The sequence below is a fragment of the Macrobrachium nipponense genome, chromosome 12 (genome assembly GCF_015104395.2).
Source record: "Macrobrachium nipponense isolate FS-2020 chromosome 12, ASM1510439v2, whole genome shotgun sequence".
NCBI classification, from domain to species: Eukaryota; Metazoa; Arthropoda; class Malacostraca; order Decapoda; family Palaemonidae; genus Macrobrachium; species Macrobrachium nipponense.
The window spans coordinates 37,688,274-37,695,597 of NC_087205.1; the positions used below are offsets into that span (position 1 = coordinate 37,688,274).

At 37.9% G+C, this 7,324-nt stretch overlaps 1 long non-coding RNA gene across 1 annotated transcript in view; it reads left to right on the forward strand.

Annotated features, from left to right (window-relative positions):
* Positions 1–6,620: 6,620 nt before the first annotated feature.
* LOC135224992 (uncharacterized) overlaps positions 6,621–7,324 on the forward strand; it is a 60,191-nt gene continuing 59,487 nt past the window's right edge. Inside the window, exon 1 of the long non-coding RNA XR_010316862.1 lies at positions 6,621–6,718. This is a non-coding gene — a long non-coding RNA (uncharacterized LOC135224992). The remainder of the gene's footprint in view (positions 6,719–7,324) is intronic.

Below are 7,324 nucleotides of genomic sequence, written 5' to 3' on the forward strand. Positions count from 1 at the left end.
AATATCTCAGTTCATGAATTGAAATCGTTGTTCGGGAATGCATTTATAATTTCAGCCGTTTGTTGCTGCAAAGAGATTTAGGAGAGTTTTTGCATTTTTGAATGTGTAAATAATGGACTACATTATTTTCCTGGATATTTATGTTCCGGAAATTGTTGGCCTCTTGCACAATACCCTTGTTGTGTTTGTGGCAAGTTTGCCAGAGATAGGAAACTTGATTAAGTTTCTGGTGGCCTGTGCCGAAGTGAATATGGGGAAGCCTTTGTTTAGACACTTCGGATTTGTAGTTTTGTTGTAATGAGTCATGGCACACTGATGATTTTTCCTAGAATTCCTCGGCAATGTTTTGCCAAGTTTTTGCCCTTCTCAGCAGTTATCCTCAACAGAGAGTTTATAGTTTTTGACTGTAACATTGAGCTCCTTAGAAATGCTTTTCGAGGTTATTTTACTGGCACAGTTTTTAGAGTCCGATTATGAGGAGAATTGGAGGTATAATATTTTGGCCATGTGGTATTTTGTTTTGTTGGAGATGGTCCAAAGTTTAGGCCTGTGTTGTTAAGAGCTAAGTTCTAGTCAGCTGTTTTGGATTCAGATATTTTTGCAGTTGTTTTGCTGCAAATGGAAACCTTTGTGAGAGAAGATAAGTGGCAATATTTTTGGGTGTATCAGCTAGATGCTTTGAGTGCATTTTTCGGGGACAGGGTTTCTTTTTTTATTTTTTGATTACCCTGCTTGGAGGTGTAATGATATTTTTTGGATACTTGGTTTTTGTTCCACATGTGGTTATTAGTGAAATGGAGCGGAATATTTTTATTGCCTGGGTGGTATTATTATTAATATGGTATATGTGGGTGTTTTTTATATTATTACTGAAGATTTTTTTTGAGGGGGGAGAGGGCTGAGTTTTTCTTTTGTAGCTATAATTTTTGGTGGTGGATTTTTTTGTGGTTATGATATTTGGTGGTGATCTGTGGTTCCTTTTGGTGTTGTGGCTCTTAGGCGGGTGGCACTACTGCATTATGGTTAATCGAGGTGTTGTATTTTTATATTCACCAGTGGTTATATTTGGCGGTATATAGTTGTTGAATTGTGGTTTAGATCCCGAATAGGTGGTAATGTGGTTTTATATACTTGGGGTAGTATCATGGGGGAGTTATGTTTAAGGACAATTTTTTCGGGCACCTTTGGTGATATCCTGGAGATAAGTTTGTGAAATGTGGTTATATAGTGTTAGTATACAATATTTGGAGAATAATGGTTTCTGAGGTTGCAAGTCTGACTAGACAAATCTATAGTGCAGTTCGAGCACATGAGGTGTTCACAGGTGGATTTTTGCTGATAATGCTGTTATGAGTCCGGTTGCTGATTTTTTTCCTTTGGAGTTGATTACTCTGAGATTTGCACTATTTTTGGAGATGTGGATCATGGCATTCCACGGATATGTACTATGTAAGGGGGTTGTTTCCGGTCGTTTCCGGTCGATGAGATTGTTGTGGTAGCAAATTCCGTAACGATACATACTGCATTTATGAGGGAAAGAGTTGGATTATATATATGTATTTTTTTTCTCTGTGTACGCTTTGTAATGGGGAAAGTTCACTTATTATTGTTGCTATTATTTTTTATATATTTTTCTTTTCTTACGAGATTTGTCGTAATTGGGGTTAAGCTTTAAATAGCATTTCTATTTTAGACAGGAGATACACTTTTTTGGGGTATGTGAGTTAGATAGAAGGGGTGTTTGGCATTATGTCATGGAGGTTAATTATATAAACAGTAAAAGGGTTCTTACTGGTTTTGTGGGTTAATGAAATATCATAGCTTGAGAGAACATTTTTAGTGATAATTTAGGGCTGGTTTTATTACGTTTTTTTTTTCTTTTTTCGGGCTCATTTTTCTTTTTTATACATGTCAGTAATGGTGAGTTTAAAATGTAAGGACAGTAGTCCGTAGAGTTTTTGTGATTTCTCATGACGCTAGTATGGGGTGGTTTGTGCTAATTTTTGTATGGGGTTGGTGAGTCTTTTTTTTTTATTTATTGGAGAATTTTATATTTTCTTTACGGGGTTATAGTTGGTCTTTTATATACGTATATAATTAATAGTGATTTATGATTTAGCGATCTTATGAAGTTACTTCACAAGTTTTAGTTAGAAATTAGTTCAGTGGTTATATTAGTGGTGTTAATTGGAAAACGTTCAGTTAGTATTTCCTAGAATTTTGAGGTCATTATTTGACAGATGTATGTCTACGGTTAATTCTTCTTTAATTGACCGATGACATGACTGACATACTGAAACACCATAAACATCGTTCCCCTATGCCAGCAAGATGTCCTTCAGCTACTACAGAAATGTATGTTGCCTACATGCAAAAGAATCTACGAGTCTACGAGGTTTTACGGCGCTTTTGGAATATGGAATCGTCAGTTGTCTTCCACTGGGAGACGTTTTTCTACAGCGTGTCTCACTAGTCTGTACAGCTGCAGACCATACACACACATGGGAGCGTCGAAAATTCAAGATGAGACAATGTCTCTACAGTCAACTGTTGTTATAGCCCGGATACAGGCTATTCAAATTTATCTTATATGATATACATTGTGCTGCCAAAGACGTGCAGTTATTTTTTATTTTTGATGTTTTTTGAGCCAGCCAATGTGTTTTTTATACAAATAAGCTGTTTTGTATGAGCTATGGCTAGGCAGGTGCTAGCTTTTTTTTTTGGTGGCTGAGCATCTGCAATAAGGGGTAATTGACAATTATAATTAAGATACTTGTGAATGCGATTTGTATATTTTCTTTCATTAAGAGGACGCAATGGGGAGTGACATTTTTAGAATGTAGAGATCACCAATTTAGCTTCTCCATGGAAACAGTGGTCCTAAGTGACAAGACAGCTCAGCTTCGCAAATGCTGGCGCATCTTCCTAGGGTGGCGCGATGTCAAAGTTGCTGCCTAAGCAGAATAGACCACGTCCTGTTTCTATGCACGGGCGGATGCAGTTATGCTTTATGAATCTGGTTTGAGGCTGTTTCTTGGGCATGAACAATGATCTGTGTAATGATGTCATGAACTTGTGACGAATTTAGTGGCGACCCTTATTTGGGAGTGTCTTGGGGTGTTAGTTCGTGCTTGCATGCGTGCAAGCTTTTTCCCTACATAATTAGTGAGTAAGTTAGCCAACATGGGAGATCGCTACAGAATTGGCAAAGGGGCAAGATGGCCCCTTCAATAGTATTTTTGGTGAAGTGTGTGAAATCTGTGTTGAAAGGGTAAGCATACTTATTCTTTAGCCAAAGGTGTGGCTTGACTGTATTTTGAATATTTGTTTCGAAGATGTTCAATTTCATTTGACCTTTTGATTTTAATTTATGATCTTTTGCTTATCGATGTGTTCTCCTGTCTTTTTATAGGCGGTTCTGAGACAAAGGGGAACTGATATGGTGACATATTTAGAAATGCGAACTTAACTGATGTTCCGTGGTGTAACTAGACTGCTGTGACTATGCCTAGTTTTATGACTAAACTAATGTTAGTTATTTGGTTAATTCCCCAGGGTTATCTGAGTTATTTGGATTTTGAATTCAACCTTTCATTTAATCATTTTGTTAAGAACCTGCTTTATTTAGCTAATGCTTTGCTCTTAATAAATGTATTTTTGTAGTTCACGAGTCTGATATAATTGCCTTAGGTAATAGAGAGAGAGAGAGAGAGAGAGAGAGAGAGAGAGGGGGGGGGAGTGGGCGGGGTTGTTGAAGAGAGAGAGAGAGAGAGAGAAAAAAAAAAAACAGATGTCACCCAGTGCCTGCTGCACGCTCATCGCTACCAAAAACCTTTTAAGATTACCGAGGTTGGAACCTCGGTAATATATATATATATATATATATATTATATATATATATATATATATATATATATATATATATATATATATATATATATGGCCTGAGTACAATCCCGTTACGTGAGTCGGAATATTATGTAACTAAATCACAAATAAATCATCAAAAATCGTCATCACTTCACTGAACTCGCTGTTCTGTAAAACCGTTAAATGTGGGTATGGCCTAAATCATCGGTGACTTGCGCGTACAACTACGTAAATACCTAATCTCATCTCAACTTGTGCAATAATGTCGTAATGGTTCATTGCAGAAGTCGTCATAGAGTCGATATTAGCTGACTTTTTATTTTTTTGTTGAACCCAAGCCCCACGACTATAGGAGATTGATCACCAAACCCAGCCTTTACGAAAGTCGCGGTCGCGAATGTTATAGCAACTTTCACTAGTTTGTGCACGATGTTATGGGCTGATGGCCCTACCTTAATGATGGACAGGTTCCAGCCTGTATACAAGGCAACTCGAAAGGTAAACACGAAGGATTTTAACAATTTTATTACAAAACTACAATTTACCACTGTTAACAGTGAAACAAAGCAGTGATACATTAATTGGGTAGCACAGCACCCCAAATTTAGATGAATTGAACGTGGCCTCGTGACCACTCAAAAAACGCACAAAAATCACTTAAATTGGAATAATAATTCATTAATCCAGCAATAAACACTTGCTCTAAGGTTCATTAATCAATAACAAAAATTATTCCGATCGATTAGCCCTCCATTTTTCATATAATTTATAAAATATAAAAAATTTAGTGATTGAGCTGTGAGGGACGGGAGGTGATGACTAATAAACATAGTTACACAAAAAAGGAACCATTTCACTGCAGCCACCAATCTGCCTTATACTTGACAAATCGTCTTATGTTATAAGCAGGGAAAAGATGGAGGGGCGGAAGATAAGTCTCGGATCCAACATCATGCACTAATTTTTCGCGACAGTCGCGGTCTGAAATCGCCAATGTGCGACCCAGGCTTTACTCCTGGGTAAGGGAACCAATGTTAGATTTTACACTGGAGGAGTATACAAAAACGTACCATAAAACTTTGAATCTGACTGAAGTATTGATTCAACTAAGACACAAATAGAGATAGTTGAAGGCCTTACTTCAACAGACAAAATTGCAGATAAACACTTAGGCCACTTAAAATCACTAAATTTAAGTGATCCTGTCGATCAACTAAATTTACAGCAAATTAAATGGTAAATCCACTTCAATGGATACCGTAGAGTGAGGTGCAGTGGTTAAGACCTCTGCACAAGCACGGGATGAACAGTTAATCCATAGTTGGTAACTCCTGCGATCGAGAACGCATTCAGTTATTTATAAAAACAAGGTAGCGCAATTAAAGAGAATCGAGGGGTTGCATGTAATGTGCCAGAGCAACTCGTTTCTCAACAATGGTAGGCTACACACTTATGAATTTAGAAAATTTACTCACTGTCAGAATTGCACTTCGGAAACGAAAATAAATAGAGCAGAAGAATAAAAAGATTTGGGACTGATTCAAAAGCCTCACTTATAGCACAGTACCTTTTAGTCGGAGACAAGGGGTCCTCGTCTTTGGCGCCAACAGAGAGGGCAAGAGTTTACAGGGACTTGCACTTCAAAGAAAACTAAGACACATGGAGAAAGGGTTAGGGTCTAAGGGAGCGGGTCAAAGGACAAGTGTTCGGATTCTGCTACCAGGCAGATCTCTTTGAGTTCTCAGCAAGCGCTGCCCGTGCAACATTTTTAAGGCCCTGGCAGACTGCTTTTCTCCTCCTGCTAGATGGCGGTGTCTATTTGCTTGGCAGTTCATTTTCTGTGATGCTCGAACCAGGTGTCAGGTCACTGGCCACATGGTGACCATGTGCTGCTGGCCCAGCCACTTTCTCTTTTGGATCAATTTCCTTCACTGGCTCATCTACACCTCTGGTAAGGGTTGGGTCTCCAAAAGGCAGTATCTGGAACAAAGGCCTCGATCAGTCACTAGATCAAGGAAGAGATTAAAAGATTGCCAAAAGGGTAGTAATGAGAAATTGTGAGAAGGGGCGATTGTCTTCCTACAACCTTCATTTGTTAGGCAGTGGTGTTATTAACGTTACTGTACTTGCTTCAAAAGAAGTAAAAGAACAAATAAAATTTATGAGGGTTATACTTGACAGTATTGCAGAGCTTAGAGGGCGAGGTGACTTAGAAAGAGGTTTCCCTCGTTGCACCTCGCAAGCCAAGTTGAATTCCGCACCTTGAACCAGGTGGGAATGTCTACACGTAAGTCAATTCGACTGAAAAAGTTGTTATCTCGCCTTAATTCCCCCTTATGATTACACTAAGTTCTTAAAAATTAGAAATCTGCGATTCAACCTCTCGAAAACGATAGGATCCCCTTTTTAACGACAAACCTTCCACAACGTCAGGTTATTTAGCAAGAAGAAGAACGTCAATGGGTTGATGTGGCTACGTGAGTAACAAAAATAACGAATGCAACTAAAAGGTTGTGGTGAACCAAATTGATCAGAGGAGAAGAGAATGAATTAAACTAATAAAAATTAACCTTTCTGTAAATAATGAATTATATTTTTATCCGATGTATTCAGTATAAGAAACAAAAGAACTGCCCAAGGCGAAAACGCCGAAATTATAGTAAATCCGGGAGAATGCCTAGAAATTGAATCGGCCCTTGATTGCAACATAGATTCGTCGTTTTTAATTCATAAAGATAACACAGATGCGCAATAAACGAGTCCGCGCATCTTGGCGTCACCAAGTTGTGAAGGGGGTCAGAACCCCCTTGGACAAACATTCTTTCCCACAGCACGACTCGGTAAGGTAAGATGATTGCAACACTCCTCTGATAGAGCCAGTTAATAGTTGTAAGATATGTGCTTAAGTTAGATTTATCGAGGTGCATCCGTTTCGTATTTGTATTGACTAGGTAGTTATTGCGTTAGACGTGTTAGTTCTTATAATGGGACCCTTTTTGCAAAGGAATTAGTTGCAATGTGTTCATTTTTGTGAAGATTACTCCCTTCAGGGACTTAGTTTTCCAATCCGACCGCATGGCGGCCGAATCTTCGTTGTAATGGCCATTTAGTAGTGGATTCACACTTATGAGAGTTGTAAATAATTGTAATATATGGAAATGTCTTTTTTTTTCAACTTGAAAACTTTATTTTTTGTAATAAAAATTGTAAAAACTGTCGACCTCGTCTATTCAACCCTACCCTGTTTAGCTGTTGCTTCGTCCTTTACAATCTTGTCATCGACCCTTAACATCTAGGCAACGAACTTCTGATAAAATCGCAACACAATCAATTGCAAATTATACTTCATTACTTAAAAAATTTACGTTATCACAGAGTAATGGGTTGCTGAAAATTAATTAATTAAATTTAACTTGTTGATACTTTATGGCAGCATTATATCAAATTCAAA